We start from the raw sequence: 16,708 nt of genomic DNA on the forward strand, positions 1-16,708 counted from the left end.
GATGTCTATTTTCATATGATTTTTATGAATAGGTCAAATCAAAAGAAGTGATATCACTCACTTTTATTTTGTAGTACATTTATTGAACTTGATGAACAATAATATCTTTTTGTTGGAGTTATGGTTGATCTTGTTCGAGGATGTTATATGTTAGGGGTCAGGTATGATCCTTTTAGAGGAGTCAGAATATCATTATTAGAACTGATGGTCATAGAGAGTCAAACAAAGGCCTGAATATTAGTGTTGGGGTTAGAATATTTGTTAGGGATGAGGTCCTTTTGAATGGTTAGAATGCTAGTGATAACAGTCAAATGAATTTAACAGGGTCAGAATATCTGTTGGGGTCAAGGATTGTTCGTGATAGAAGGATTTTGATATTTCTGGGATACTAATATTGTTTGAGGGTTAGAGTATCATTGTTGGGAGGTGAGAATATTAGTGCTGGGAACTGAGAATAATCCTTTTAGGGTCTGATCTAGGGATCAGAGCATTAGTGTTTTGGTTCTAGGATCATCCTGGCACAGATTAGAATGTCAGTTTTGAGGGTCACACAAGATTTGTGTGGAGTTGGAATATCTAAGGCAGACTCGAGAATGATCTTGTAGATACCATTGTTAGTGTTTCACTCCTAAAAGTCAGTATTTTGGGTTAATGTCATTGTTGGGATCATTGTCAGCTGGGATTCACAGCTCCAGAACTAGGGGTACAGGAGGCAGAAGGCCTGTATTATATTGCTCTGTGCACATGTCCCAGTACCAATCAGGTCCATGTCCAGCAGGTGCCCAGACTCCTTCCATGAGTGATTTATAGTGGAAGGAAGGGAAAGAAAGTGTGGGAGATCCTTGAGAGCAAAGTGAGAAAGTGTGATAGATTCTAAGAGGCATGGAGGAAAATTTTTAAAATGTGGGAGTTAGAGGGAGACAGTATGATAGATCCTGGGAGGCAGCAGGAGAAAGTGATAGATTGGTCGCTACTACTTACTCTAAGTTGCGTCTAATTATGTCATGTACGTCATCAGTGTGATAGATGAAGGAGTACATGTGGAGGAGGTCGCCACCACTTACCTGAATCCAGTGGAGGTACTGAAACACCTTGCTCCTTCTTTTCTGTAACCAAGGATGCATAAGTCTTTTCAAGAGAATTTTCCGTGCTTTTGAGCATTTTTATCAAATTTGAGAATATCACCAAGATATCAGAACATGCATTGAAAACATAAGATGGTCACCACAACTTTTCACCTTTACTGTGGTAGAGACATAGATGTGCCTTACTAAAGCTAAACTCCCATAAGTAGAGCAAAGCCCAGCTAACCCAACCTATGAAAACCTCGGCCAACTTCCCTCAGCAGCCAAAATTTACCTGAATTTTCAGTGCTATAGCCTAAGCTCACAGGTCATCTACATCCTGCCACTGGAAACTTGGGTATAAGATTGCAGAATCTGTTTTGCACCAGATTCAGGGTGAGAAATATTGCTAAAACAGTACAAACATTTTAGCAGACTTACTCTGTTTACCTTTTGACTATCAGCTTTGTACCATGATATGTGGTATTCTAAGGAACATGATTTGAATAAAAGGCAGAAGCTGAAAGCAGATTATCAGACTGGATTTTCTTGGTAAGGACATAGTATGGGCAAAACACATCCTAGTTAAGGCCAGCTAGAGTAGAAAAAACGAGAAAATATGAAGCAAGAAAGTAAAATGGTCTTCCTAAGTGTTTGTAGACCTGACTCTTGAAGTAAGAAAGTAAAATGGGCTCCCTAAGTGTTTGAAGTAAGAAAGTAAAATGGGCTCCCTAAGTGTTTGTAGACCTGACTCTTGAAGTAAGAAAGTAAAATGGGCTCCCTAAGTGTTTGCAGACCTAACTCTTGAAGTAAGAAAGTAAAATGGGCTTCCTAAGTGTTTGTAGACCTGACTCTTGAAGTAAGAAAGTAAAATGGGCTCCCTAAGTGTTTGCAGACCTGACTCTTGAAGTAAGAAAGTAAAATGGGCTCCCTAAGTGTTTGTAGACCTGACTCTTAAAGTAAGAAAGTAAAATGGGCTTCCTAAGTGTCTGTAGACCTGACTCTTAAAGTAAGAAAGTAAAATGGGCTTCCTAAGTGTTTGTAGACCTGACTCTTAAAGTAAGAAAGTAAAATGGGCTCCCTAAGTGTTTGTAGACCTGACTCTTGAGGTAAGAAAGTAAAATGGGCTCCCTAAGTGTTTGTAGACCTGACTCTTGAGGTAAGAAAGTAAAATGGGCTCCCTAAGTGTTTGTAGACCTGACTCTTGAAAGGTTATAGAAAGAGAATTTGAAGAAGAAAGATTTCCATAGCTTCACTGAGGAAGGAGTTATCACAGTGACAGGCCTCATAGTGGTGATGCCCTAGGGAGACTGTTTGATCCAGGGAGACAGTTTGATAGATGTAGAGAGGCAAAATGATAGATCCTGAGGTAGAGGGAGATAGTTTGATAAAATAAGGGAGACAGTTTGTTAGATGCTGGGAGAGAGAGGGGACAGGTTGGTAGATCCTGGGAGACAGATGGGGACAGTTTAATAGATCGTGGATGACAGTTTGATGGATTCTGGGAGGCAGAAGGAGAAAGTAGAGGGAAAATCGTAGACATATACCATTTCTTTCCATGCCTCCGTGGCACAATAGGTTAGCGCGTTCGGCTGTTAACCGAAAGGTTGGTGGTTCGAGCCCACCCGGGGGCGAATGATTTTGTTAATGTAATTTTCTGGTTAAGGTTTAGCCTAGAATACACAGTGAAAAACATCTTATATCATAGTACAACAATATGAACCTTTGACGTATCTGAAGTTTGTTGGAAGTCAAATTTTATATATTTTGTGATCGTTTCACTGGAAAAAAAAAAATATTACAATTTGTAGAATAAGTAATATTTCTTGAATAAAGGAGTAATTAATGTTGAGAGCCATTAAACTCAAAATATACAATTTCATGAGCGCGGTAATAATAATATAGGCCACAGTTCACACAGACCAAGTCTTATTCTTGAAAATTTAGTTCATTAATTATATATAATGAGTTTGATCTTAAAACGAGTCATGTATGTAGTAAATATAGCTCCCAATAGCACATTTGTCAGTTTACAGTTTTCTCGCTTGTATAGACAGATTTTTGAAATAATTGTGATAATTACCTTAATTTTATGTGGAGGGTAAACACGCCATTAGTAGCCATGTGGCTGAAGTAATTATTCGATAACATTACTGTGGCTCCGACTACGGATTCATTTTATAAAACATTTATTATTTGTCATCGAATTTAGTCATTAATATCACTAAAATGATGTTAATACTTAAAGCATTTATTTAATCATGTAAGATGTACATTCATTTACATAGTAGTACCAGTAAGTATATATATATTTTATAGATGAATGAAATCGGTCGCATTCTTATCAACAGACTTTCTCGTAAGTTCTGGAAAAACTTTTAGTCTCAAAATTGACCCATAGAAGGTAAGGTTTATTAAGAATTCTTGTCAAGTTTTATAGAGTTTTTAAAGTACTTTGGTTCATCTAATATTCCCAAACTTTGCTCTGGAAGTACGAGAACCTAAGGGTGAAATGGTGGAGCTGAATTTGGTCGTGAGGTAAAGAGGATAGAGGAAAACGAGAGGTAGGGATGTTGACTTAAGTACATATTCGCAGCGCCATTTTGCATATGTCTTTCCAGGGCTGTTTGTCATATATATATATATATATATATATATATATATATATATATATATATATATATATATTTTTTTTTTTTTTTTTTTATACTTTGTCGCTGTCTCCCGCGTTTGCGAGGTAGCGCAAGGAAACAGACGAAAGAAATGGCCCACCCCCCCCCATACACATGTACATACACACGTCCACACACGCAAATATACATACCTACACAGCTTTCCATGGTTTACCCCAGACGCTTCACATGCCTTGATTCACTCCACTGACAGCACGTCAACCCCTGTATACCACATCGCTCCAATTCACTCTATTCCTTGCCCTCCTTTCACCCTCCTGCATGTTCAGGCCCCGATCACACAAAATCTTTTTCACTCCATCTTTCCACCTCCAATTTGGTCTCCCTCTTCTCCTCGTTCCCTCCACCTCCGACACATATATCCTCTTGGTCAATCTTTCCTCACTCATTCTCTCCATGTGCCCAAACCATTTCAAAACACCCTCTTCTGCTCTCTCAACCACGCTCTTTTTATTTCCACACATCTCTCTTACCCTTACGTTACTCACTCGATCAAACCACCTCACACCACACATTGTCCTCAAACATCTCATTTCCAGCACATCCATCCTCCTGCGCACAACTCTATCCATAGCCCACGCCTCGCAACCATACAACATTGTTGGAACCACTATTCCTTCAAACATACCCATTTTTGCTTTCCGAGATAATGTTCTCGACTTCCACACATTCTTCAAGGCTCCCAAAATTTTTGCCCCCTCCCCCACCCTATGACCCACTTCCGCTTCCATGGTTCCATCCGCTGACAGATCCACTCCCAGATATCTAAAACACTTCACTTCCAATATATATATATATATATATATATATATATATATATATATATATATATATATATATATATATATATATATATTTTCTTTTCTTTTATACTATTCGCCATTTCCCGCAGTAGCGAGGGAGCGTTAAGAACAGAGGACTGGGCCTTTGAGGGAATATCCTCACCTGGCCCCCTTCTCTTCCTTATTTTGGAAAAAAAAAAAAAAATATATATATATATATATATATATATATATATATATATATATATATATTATATGTATTTTTTAAGGCACGAAGGTTGTACTCTCATTATAGACGAGAATTTTTTTGAGCAGTTTAGTCCTAGTTATGTTACTTTTGAGCAGCCATAGTCGAAATGTATGTCATTATTCCCGTAATTAAACATATCATCAAGAAATTAGGGTGGTCAAATTACGTCAAAAAATTTTTAATTGTCAGTGAGTGTCCTAGATGGTAATATTACCATAGAATTACCATCTTGGGGTAATTTTGGATTGCAGGAAATGTAGTCTTCGTCGAATATGATGATGATTGTATGAAAAATGTTTAGGTTACAGGATATATTTCAGAATCGTCAGATTAATGAATATTTCAGATGTTCAGTTTACAGGATATATTTCAGAATCATCAGATTGATAGATATTTCACATGTCTATATCTCCATTTGTCTTATATTCATTTCAGGCACTGCAGTTACTCCTCCCTCGTCCATCTACTACAGAAATTCTTCAGAGATTTAGTAATAAAATCTACAAATAAGATTACAGCTGAGTACAGGAGGGGCCAATGGAGGCAGGAGCCAATATCTATCACCTAATTGGTCATGCAGTTGATATTACGCCATTATTTGAAGGGTTGTTCCCCCTCTCAAATGTCACAAGACATATTTAGGAGACATATTCTGGTGCTTGCATGCAAAGGTGGGTTGAGAGTCCTTAAAGTATATTGTAATTAGGTAGATCTATCGCATGATAGATGGTAAAGATAACTATGAATTGATTCTCATGGTGCTGTCTATTTAGGTAGATCTATCGCATGATAGATGGTAAATATAACTATGGATGATTCTCATGGTGCTGTCTATTTAGGCAGATCTATCGCATGATGGTAAATATAACTATGGATTATTCTCATGGTGCTGTCTATTTTCCTATTTTTTTTTTGTTATGACGTGTTTGGAAGGGAGGAAATATATATTTGTATGTATTTTGCGGGTATGAACGAGTTTAATTTTGATGTAAATTACATTTTTGTAGCCGGGGTTAATTAGTGGAATAGATTGCGCTACCTCGCAAACGCGGGAGACAGCGACAAAGCAAAAAAAAAAAAAAAAAAATTGCGTAGTCATTCATCATGGCTATGTGAAGTGTTAGTTAAGACACTTGTGTGATTTAATGGTGGTTAATATAATTCCAATGGCTCGCTTTGCATGTCACGAATTTTAGAGTTATTTTGTATTGAATTTCCACTGGTAATACAGTACACACGTGTGAGTTTAAAGTATAGATATTCTTTGAATAAATATGTAAGTCAGTAGAGCAAAATGATTATAAGGTTAGTTCAATGCAATCTCATTTTTTTCATTCAATCTCATTTTTTTCATTCAAAACTAATGTGATTTTCTTTGATATTACGCTATCTTTGAGGAGAGGATTGAAGTAATGTAATTTTATATATTTTGACGTACTGAAATTACTGCTGCTGTTGAAGATAATTAAGTTGTATAATTGTATTTCACGAGTAATGCATATCCCCCACGTTATTAGACCGGACATAAAAACCTTAACTAACTTTAACGTAGACTTTTTATGGAAGAAACTCGTACTTAACTCTAAAGAACCTTGGCCACCTCCATGTAGTAATAATGGGATTAATTCATATGATTTTATACACCTTTCGTTGTTTGCAAATGCCCTAATTTACTTATTTAAGGAACATTGTCTACCTCCATGTACTAATGAGGATTGATTCATATTATTTTGTACACCTTTCGTTGTTTGCAAATGCCCTAATTTACATATTTAAGGAACATTGTCTACCTCCATGTACTAATGAGGATTAATTCATAAGATTTTATACACCTTTCGTTGTTTGCAAATGCCCTAATTTACATATTTAAGGAACATTGTCTACCTCCATGTACTAATGAGGATTGATTCATATGATTTTGTACACCTTTCGTTGTTTGCAAATGCCCTAATTTACATATTTAAGGAACATTGTCTACCTCCATGTACTAATGAGGATTGATTCATATGATTTTGTACACCTTTCGTTGTTTGCATTTTCATTTTCGTGTGGAGACAAAGGTAGAAATGTCGACTTTCTCCCTTTGTGATGATGTCAGGCGTAAGTGTTTGGTTTCCAGTTTTATTTATCTCGATGATTCTCATGAATAATTTTAGAAACGAGTGAAAGTGGAACTTACTCTGAAGGGGTAAACTAGCCCAACTAGCCTAGCTAGGCTAAACTAGCTCAACTAGCCTATTACTAGCTCAACTAGTCTAGCATAACCGCCACGCTAGCTAGTTTAGTAACATCCTATTACTGATAGAAACTCTAACCTAGCTCCTCTGTCACGATTGTGTCTGAAAGTTTAACCTAGCCTTACCATCATGCAAGGTTAAGTAGGCTTGCTATTGGCGTACGGTATAGCTAGGCTTGCTATTAGCTAATAGCGTACGGTATGGCCAGGCCAGGTATGGTTAGGGTTGCTATTAGCGTACGGTATGGTTAGACTTACTATTAGCGTATGGAATGGCTAGGCTTGCTATTAGCCTATGGAATGGCTAGGCTTGCTATTAGCTTATGGAATGGCTAGGCTTGCTATTAGCGTACGGTATGGCCACTTGATGACCTAGACGTATGAGTTTGACGATGTGATGTATGCCTTACAGATCCAAACATTAAGGTCTTACCGACGGCGGAATTGCGTGTTCGGGGAATAGAAAAGGGGCCCCCTTGCCTTTGGGTCGTTTAAGTGTAGAAATTATCCCTTACGTGTCGTGCGAAATGTATTTGATTTTCAGTGAACGAATAGTATGAAATGGTACCCCTTGTATTCCTTCATACCCGTTGGCTTCTTCTCTCAGGCCTCCGTGGCACAATAGGTTAGCGCGTTCGGCTGTTAACCGAAAGGTTGGTGGTTCGAGCCCACCCGGGGGCGGTACGTTTTTCCAGTGTGCCAATCCACTGTTGTTTTCTTTCCAGTGTGCCATCCAGTGTCGCATGCAACATTTGTATTGAGAGGACTAGATTTTACAATGGCGTACAGGAAAAAACACACAGAAAGGTCTACTTCATGACTGTGTTGAGAAGGGGGCCAGGTGAGGATATTCCCTCAGTGGCCCAGTTCTCTGTTCTTAACGCTACCTCGCTAACGCGGGAAATGGCGAATAGTTTGAAAAAAAAAAATATATATATATATACATATATATATATATATATATATATATATATATATATATATATATATATATATATATATATATATATATAGGTCTTGTATATGCTTTTGACTGGTTAAGCAAGCAGGTCGTATTTTGATCATCTTTTATATTTAATTATGTGAAAGCTTGTCGTAATATGTTTAATTCCACCATGTTAGCAAGGCTGTAAAGGTGTTTGTAACTGAATATATCTTCATAGCTTTGTTTATCGAGTCCTTGTTTTTTTTTTTTTTAAGTTTTGAGAGTAGATAATTCAGATAAAACAGCATTTTGCTTGTTACCTTCCGAATCTTCTGTAATTTCTGTAGTTTGATAATTTCCTTATTGTAGTGGTTATCTCGTCCGCTTCACACGCGCAAGGTCCCCGGTTCGATCCCCGAGCTGAGGCAAGAGTCGTTTTCTTTGGTTTACCGAAATGGGTAACTTAGCCAATAATTCGCTTTCTCTCTTCCTGTGGCATTCATGACTGTCTTGTGGTAATGAAACTTGTGTGTCTTTGGGGAGCGGCTATGAAGTGCAGAGATAAGAATTTGACTCGTAACTAAACATAACTCTTTGTATTTTGAGAAATATGGTCATTTAGGTGTATGAAATTGTTTAAAGGTTGTAGTAAATGATTTTAAGTTGGCTTTTACACTTTTCAGGATTCCCAGTGAAACTTCACGTCATTGGATGTTCTTGACGCACACACACACACACTTGAGAGGTAAGCCAAGTGAATTTGAATATAAGGCCAAGATTTTGCATTATTTTCTTTGAGAGTAAATATTGTTCTAGAGTTATAATTGACTGGAAAGATATTTCTTATCCTTCTTACATTTGCTTACATTTATTTTTTTTTATGTTATCTGAAATGACACGGGCAGCTGAGACCCTAATCAAGGCTATCCCATTAGTGATATATATATATATATATATATATATATATATATATATATATATATATAGCCACTTGCTGCTGTTTGAAATTAGTCGAGGTGAAATATCAATGGTTCTTAAATTTGTAATCTTATTGTGAAACTGATCTGTTACTTAATGCAAATGAAACCTGAAGATGTTTTGTGATTGATTATGTAATGAAATCACTGATTGACTTAATTTGGTTTTGCTCAACCGTCAGAAAGCAGAGTGGCGCAGTGGGAGCGTGCTGGGCCCATAACCCAGAGGTCCGTGGATCGAAACCACGCTCTGCTACGTGAATGTTTTAACGAGGTATGAATTGTTCCTATTTTTGGAGTACTTTGCTATGTAACTATCTATCTATCTATATATATATATATAAAGGTGATTTTTCTATGCATGTGGCATGACATTTTTCGTGGACACAATCCACCTCGTCAGGTGCCAGTACTTAACAAAGTTATTAAAATCTCATCACACTTGATTCCCTCCTTCCAGCACCAATATATATATATATATATATATATATATATATATGGGACAAGTTATAATTCCCCACCCAAGGCATATGGAGGCAGATGTTCTGTTGGGTTTTGAAACACCAACTTTCCTAAGCAAGACGAGAATGTTAGAGAGGTCTAGTATGTCTCGATGAGTATCTTCAGGTGTGATAGGATAATTTTGAAACCGTGTACACTCGCTGTGGACCATAAAGTTGGTTAATTGTTCGGGTTTTAAGGCCTTTTCAATTTCCAGGGTCACTAAGTCCGTGAAGACTGGCATAAAGTTTATATAGTTTGATTTCCAAGTTAAGGATTGTTAATTTTGCCAGGTTTACAGGTTAGGTTGGATGTGTGGGTTTTATGGCTATCAATTTCCAGTTATTAACTCCGTCGACCGTCACTTCAAGCTCCATCCACCAGCTTAAACATCTTCTTCAGGTGTTGAGTGTAATTGTAAGACCACATACACACTCACTGTGCATGTGGGCCATCATCATAGGGCGAGTCGCTCTCTTAGCCAACGAAGGAAGTGCCTTGAATGTCCCGAGAGGTTGTTATATGAATTGATTTGTTCTGGGAAGTGACATTTCAGTCCATTAGTGGACCATCGCCGTCGGCCAGGCAAGAAATTAACTTCACCGTGGTATTGGGTCGTGTATGGGAAGGGAATTCTTTTGCCTGCCAGTCGCCTCACATCGTATAGCAAAACCGTAGAATCTTTACGTGGTTGTTAGGGATACAGTTGCCTCCGTGGCACAATTGGTTAGCGCGTTCGGCTGTTAACCGAAAGGTTGGTGGTTCGAGCCCACCCGGGGGCGATACGTTTTGTTCATACGAAATATTATGTGTTATTCTTTCGTCTGTTTCCTTGCGCTACCTCGCTGACGCGGGAGACACCGACAAAGTATGATGAATAAATATGAATAGATATTATTCAGTTGTCGAGTTTATGGTTCTGTCTATTGCCTTAGCGCGTCCCGTTCACCACAGGATTGGGTGGCCAGAAGGACCGGATCAGTGAGTTAAGAGGCAAGTGAGGTCACGTGACACGCCACATCTCTTCTACAGCATTGAGAGAAAATCTAAAGTTTACTATTTATGTTGATCCTTGTCGTGCTCTAAGGATGATAATATAACTCACATTTTGCGTAGGGGTATGTGTGAACTGACACACACACACACACACACACACACACACACACACACGAAGTGTGGCCCAATGGCGGCGTACGGACTATGAACGATTGTTGTATTTCATGGTAAGTGTTTCAGCATTTCTTTGACGCTCACGGCCGAACCGTGGCGCCACAAGATCATGGATAGATAGGTGCTCTAGGCCAGAATTTCAGCCAACGGTTCCCTTTAAGTTCGGGTTAACGCCACCAGAAGCAGCTTTTCGAATGCCTTCCAGATAAGACCCAAGTCCACTACGCTCCATGACAGTGTTGGAGGCTCCAATAGACTCAAGGTGTTATAGAGGCTGGGGGTACAGTGTTATAGAGACTGGGGGTACAGTGTTATAGAGGCTGGGGGTACAGTGTTATAGAGGCTGGGGGTACAGTGTTATAGAGGCTGGGGGGATTTAGACATCTTTCACCTTCATCAGTTGGAATCGGAACCTAACCTAGGTTAAACAGGGTTAATGTATTGGTTGAATATGGTTAATGTATTGGTTGAATATGGTTAATGTATTGGTTGAATATGGTTAATGTATTGGTTGAATATGGTTAATGTATTGGTTGAATATGGTTAATGTGTTGGTTGAGTATGGTTAATGTATTGGTTGAATATGGTTAATGTGTTAGTTGAATGTGTTTGATGTATTGGTTGAATATGGTTGATGAATTGGTTAAATGTGGTTAATGTATTGGTTGAACATGTTTAATGTATTGGTTGAATATGGTTAATGTATTGGTTATATATGACTAATGTATTGGTTATAAATGGTTAATGTATTGGTTAAACAATAACTAATTCATTAGATATATATGGTTAAACATGGTTAATGCATTCCTCCGAATTAACCACTTAGGAAAACAGTTGGAAAAACAATTCACGTAGCAGAGCGTGGTTTCGATCCACGGACCTCTGGGTTATGGGCCCAGCACGCTTCCACTGCGCCACTCTGCTGTGTAGCATGTCTGAGGAGAAGCAAGTCAGATTCTAAAGTTTACTTGATGGGGCATCATCAACTGGTGTGAAAAGTTTACTCAAGGGAGGATCAGCTGATGTCACACTCAGTCTCCAATTGTCATGTACATATAATGCCCCGAAACCACAGCTCCATGTCCACATCCAGGCCCCACAGACCTTTTCATGGTTTACCTCAGATGCTTCACATGTCCTGGTTCAATCCATTGACATGTCGTCCCCTGTATACCACATCGCACCTATTTACTCTATACTGTGTACTCGTTTCTTCGCATTCCATATTCAGGCCCTGATAACTCAAAATCAGTAAATGAAATAGGTGTAACTATGCTTTCCTCTAAGGATATGTATTTATAAAATACTTTGTAACCATACGAATTAGTACAGGTTATCATTTATGCAAATGATTAGCCCTGCACCATAACCAAAGTCAAGGAAAATTATATGTACATGAAAACAAGCATTCGGATAAAGTAATTCAAAACTCTGTTTCCGCCCGGGATCGAACCGGGGACCTTGCGCGTGTGAAGCGCACGTGATAACCACTACACTACGGAAACTATTGAGAGGTTGGAATGGCTTTCACTGTTAATATCTTAAAAAGTTTCTCTCTGTCTCGTACCGAAGCTAAATTCACATGGTTCCCTTTGTAGATATAGCTTAGCGTTATCAGTATGCTCCGCAGTAGAGGTATTGATGGGGAGGAAGTGTTGGGGGTGAAGAGTGTCACGTTTCACAAGGGAGGGGAGGAAGCGGAGTGGGGCGGATGGGAGGGGAGGAAGAGGATTGGAGCCGATGTTTGTCCTTGTATTCGTGGACACGAAGGAAATTGCTCGTATCCTTTGCTCTTCTGTCCTAGGACTTGTCATTTCTGTGGGTACTAATTGTGTAATTCCTCTCTGTATTAGATACAATTATGGAATGAAGGAGATTAATTACTATGGAACATGATGACGCAGGCTTATAGGAAATTATGAGTATAATAATCACACCAGAAGAGCTTCTGTGACATACTGGAGATTCCATCTGGCGAAGACACAGAAGTATTTGAGGGTCGTACCTTACGAATGGCGTCATCACCAGGTTTTGACGTCACTGAGTTCGATTAGGAACGGGAAGGGTTAGTGGTTCGAGCCCCATATCTCTGGTGGATAGAATGTGTACAGCATCTCATATCTGAGCGAGAGTTAGATCCACTCAGTGGGCTTCCACTGCGCCACTCGGGTTATTGAATGGTTCATTTTCAAAGCTTGGCTGAGGGTCGAATTAGACACCCTGACCTGGGTAACCGGTACGACTTCCAATCAACAGTGGTCCATTCAATTGCCATGTATAGCAGAGTGGCGCAGCGGAAGCGTGCTGGGCCCATAACCCAGAGGTCCGTGGATCGAAACCACGCTCTGCTACGATGCAATTTTCACACCTCAAGGGCCTACATTATCGCATAGAGAGAGAAGAAAGGAATTTTTTTTTGGCATCTGTACTTATAGTGGAAGACGCAGCCCATGGTCCGAATCCAGTTTCATTGACAAGGAAACGTTCTTCAACAAATGGGACATCAAATCCGGACATACTTTCAGCAATAAACGAATGAAACTTAATAACACGGTTGGCCATGATAAGTTTGAAACGAGAACAATGGAAGAGGAGAAAAATAAGATATTTACGCCCTTGGCTTCACTTTTCAGTAAGTCATTTGCTAAGGGAAATGTTTGAGATGAAGGGAAGTTTGCCAGCACAACACCGATATTCAAAAGAGCTAATGCGTCTCAGCCAAGGAATATTCGCCCTAATAGTCTGTAGTAGGAAGACTTATGGAAACCATCGTTCGAGACAGAACTGTAAACCATTTGGAGGACCATTACTTAATGAAAGACTCACAATGTGGTTTTCGCTTCTATCTGATAAACATGATACAGTCAGTATGTATGACCCAAGTAAAGCAGTTGATATTATCAATCTAGATTGTCTAAATGTTTTCGATAAGCTTCTATGCCAAAGGTTACCAGCAAGAATTCAGTCACATGGCCATGATGGGGTTGAACTTTAGTGGACAGGGAATTTGGTTGACTGGCCGTAAACGGAGAATTAAGATTAATGGTCAGGCTTTAGAATGGGTAGACGTAGCATGTGGAGTGACACAAGGATCACCCTTGGGGCCTGTTCTCTTTCTCATATATGATAATGAAATTGATAACGGGTTGTATTGCAAGATATTCAAAATTCGCTGATGATACAAAGCTACGAAATAAATCTACATGTGAAGTTGAACGTCTACAGCTTTTAAATGACATAGACAAACTGATATACTGTGCTCATAGGTGGCAAATGAATTTCAATATCTCTTTAAGTGCAAAATTTACATGTTGGTAGTAGAATAGAAAAGGCCAGCTACAGTGTAAATTCTGCTGATCTGCAAAAAGTAAATGAAGGAAGAAAAAGAAACTCTTGATTGATAATCATAGGTGATCTAAAACCAAGTAAGCAGTGCGCAGAAGCAGTGAAACAAGCGAAGAAAATTCTTGGATTCATAGGGAGCGCCTTCGAATTGTTAATGTCTAAGGAAATTATCCTTACGCTTTACGATTCATTGGCTCGTCCACATCTTGAATATTGTGTGACGTTTTGGTTACCCTGCCTGAAAAGGAAAACACAGAATGGAGATAGTACAGCGTCGAGCTACAGAGAGGATTTCTAGACTAAGAAATAAATCTTATGAAAGCAGTTTAAACGTCTTGAATCTTTTTAGCTCAGAAAAAAAAGAGGGTTAAGAGGTGATCTAATACAAGTATTCATGTTGATCAAAGGCTTTGATACTCATGATCTGTCAAGTTATTTAATATCTGATTCGTCTGATTTTACTCACAGTGATACATGCAAACTCGAATGAGGCGAAGTACTTTTTCTTTAGCAATGTTTGTTAACATACGGAATGATTTGCCAGTTAAAGTAGTCGAAAGCATTACTGTAGATACGTTTAAGAAAAGACTCGAGAAATAATTTACTTTTGAGTTTACGACAGTGACTGCAGGGTATTCCATCTGAATTGCCTCTATGGATTCTAAATTTTACCTCTCTCTTCTGTGAGTTTCTGTTATGTTCCTCAATCACAAACAGCCTCGAAAGGACCCAGTGGTCTGTTGCTGTTTGCATTTCATTTATTGCTTAACCAATCTTGAGTAAGAGGAGAAGGACGAATGAGGGAATATACAAAGAATATTTGGAATTTCAATAATTTTACAGGACTATCAGGAAAAACTTTTCGCTACTGTTCATACAGGAACATTCCATTATTTTTTGGACCTAAATTTGTAAGAGTTTATGGATAAAGAAGATTGGATGATCTGGGCCCTCGCTTGTCCGTTCTTCCCAAGGGCTGGAAGAACGCCGGAATGGCATTCATCAGTGGTATAACCATTTACCCAGCCATTGTTTTTCCTCTTCGTACAACCCAACCTTCCCGCTGAACACTGATATTTTTCCACAAATACGTAAACCCAACAGCCAGCAATTTCTGATTTGCTAGAAAAGTTTTATGAAATATTTGACGCCTGTACATGGCAGTTAGCCATGCTTCGGCCTACTTGCTTGTAGACAGAAGACAGGACCGCCTTTTTATGGTGTTATAGTAATAGTATTTCGTATAGTATTTTCCCGAAAATATATCACCCAAGCAGCCAGCACCTTTCTATTCTAGTAAGGAATTGAATGTTAGGGTGGGTTAGTCATCGTGCTTGTAGTAACTAACGCAACATGTTTACATACAAGACCGTTGTTATAAAAAGCTGACGAGATGCTAAATGATTGAAGGTTGGATTTAGAACATCTGTGTGGTGTTATAATGTGGTCACTGCTGCTTGTGGTGGTTGAGGTTTCTATAAAATCCATTGAGTGATATGTTTAATGTTGCCTCATCTGTTATACCGGCTGGTGTATGTGATCCTATAGTGTAGACTTAAAGAGATCGCCCCCGGGTGGGCTCGAACCACCAACCTTTCGGTTAACAGCCGAACGCGCTAACCAATTGTGCCACGGAGGCTTGAAATATAGCTCCTCTCTCAAGTTACTGTGAAAGACGTTTTCCTTTCTAGTTTCCCAATGACAGTAAAATGAAACACAAGTCCTTGTCCAAACAGTATGGTGGACCTGAACCCCACCTTTACCCCCTCCAGCTGAACGTCGGCCGTATGATTGGTTGATGAATGGTCAACCCCAGAACTGGACTTCATCATCTTGAGCAGGAGGGAATGACAGTCTGACCTTTGACCTGAGTCTAGATGGCCAGGATAAAGGGTCGACCATCGTACTCATGGATCGTCCCGTCCTGCTCCAGACCTGACCCTTCAGTCGTTCTTGGCCACTTTAACTAATCGTCAAAACACATGAATAATGGATTATTCCAGTACAGTCACACGACGAGACATCAGGTCATATAAGAAAGACTTCTTATTAACCACAGAAATGACGAGACTTTTGTAAGTGTCGTAGTTTCCGTAGTGTAGTGGTTATCACGTGCGCTTCACACGCGCAAGGTCCCCGGTTCGATCCCGGGCGGAAACAGGCTCTTTTAAACTTGAAGATGGAGACTGGCTCTCGTGAGGGCCTGGTGATCACCGCCTACGTTACTATATAGTCGAAGGATCATGCTGGTATGAACTTAATGTGGTTGTTATAACCTCATAACGTACTTATCGATTGTAACATTTCGATCCATTTCATCAGAAGCAACCAGACGAATGGACGTACTTCACAAGTCACGATCATACTAGTATGTGAGTTTCATTTTCTTGGGTGTGTTGGAGTGGGTCATACAGCCGGGTAGAGGAGCTGCGCTGGGCTAACATTCTGAGTGACCAGTGGGTCTGGGTCATGCACCTACCTGACCAGTTGGTCTGGCTGGCAAAGACAAGGTCTGGTTGAGGCACTGGTCTCACTGATTGAGAAAAGCTTGGGCCTCTGTTGCACCAGATGGTACTTCAGCATATGGTAACTTGTATCCTAGTTGGACGGAGAGGTATTGGAATATCAGGCCTCCGTGGCACAATAGGTTAGCGCGTTCGGCTGTTAACCGAAAGGTTGGTGGTTCGAGCCCACCCGGGGGCGACCTCTTTAAGACCACTTCTGAGGTTTACTTAACGTGACTCAGTAGTTACAGTTGTGACAAC

General features: G+C 39.4%; 5 non-coding genes across 5 annotated transcripts; 4 read left to right on the forward strand and 1 right to left on the reverse strand.

Annotated features, from left to right (window-relative positions):
* Positions 1 to 2,624: 2,624 nt before the first annotated feature.
* Positions 2,625 to 2,698, forward strand: TRNAN-GUU (transfer RNA asparagine (anticodon GUU)). The gene has a single exon. It is a non-coding gene; the product is annotated as a tRNA-Asn (tRNA).
* Positions 2,699 to 7,632: 4,934 nt separating this feature from the next.
* Positions 7,633 to 7,706, forward strand: TRNAN-GUU (transfer RNA asparagine (anticodon GUU)). The gene has a single exon. It is a non-coding gene; the product is annotated as a tRNA-Asn (tRNA).
* A 2,430-nt stretch (positions 7,707 to 10,136) lies between these two features.
* Positions 10,137 to 10,210, forward strand: TRNAN-GUU (transfer RNA asparagine (anticodon GUU)). Its single transcript has one exon. It is a non-coding gene; the product is annotated as a tRNA-Asn (tRNA).
* Positions 10,211 to 15,508: 5,298 nt separating this feature from the next.
* On the reverse strand, positions 15,509 to 15,582 carry TRNAN-GUU (transfer RNA asparagine (anticodon GUU)). The gene has a single exon. It is a non-coding gene; the product is annotated as a tRNA-Asn (tRNA).
* A 990-nt stretch (positions 15,583 to 16,572) lies between these two features.
* Positions 16,573 to 16,646, forward strand: TRNAN-GUU (transfer RNA asparagine (anticodon GUU)). Its single transcript has one exon. It is a non-coding gene; the product is annotated as a tRNA-Asn (tRNA).
* Positions 16,647 to 16,708: the final 62 nt, after the last annotated feature.

Source organism: Panulirus ornatus, chromosome 51 (genome assembly GCF_036320965.1).
Source record: "Panulirus ornatus isolate Po-2019 chromosome 51, ASM3632096v1, whole genome shotgun sequence".
Lineage (NCBI taxonomy): Eukaryota > Metazoa > Arthropoda > Malacostraca > Decapoda > Palinuridae > Panulirus > Panulirus ornatus.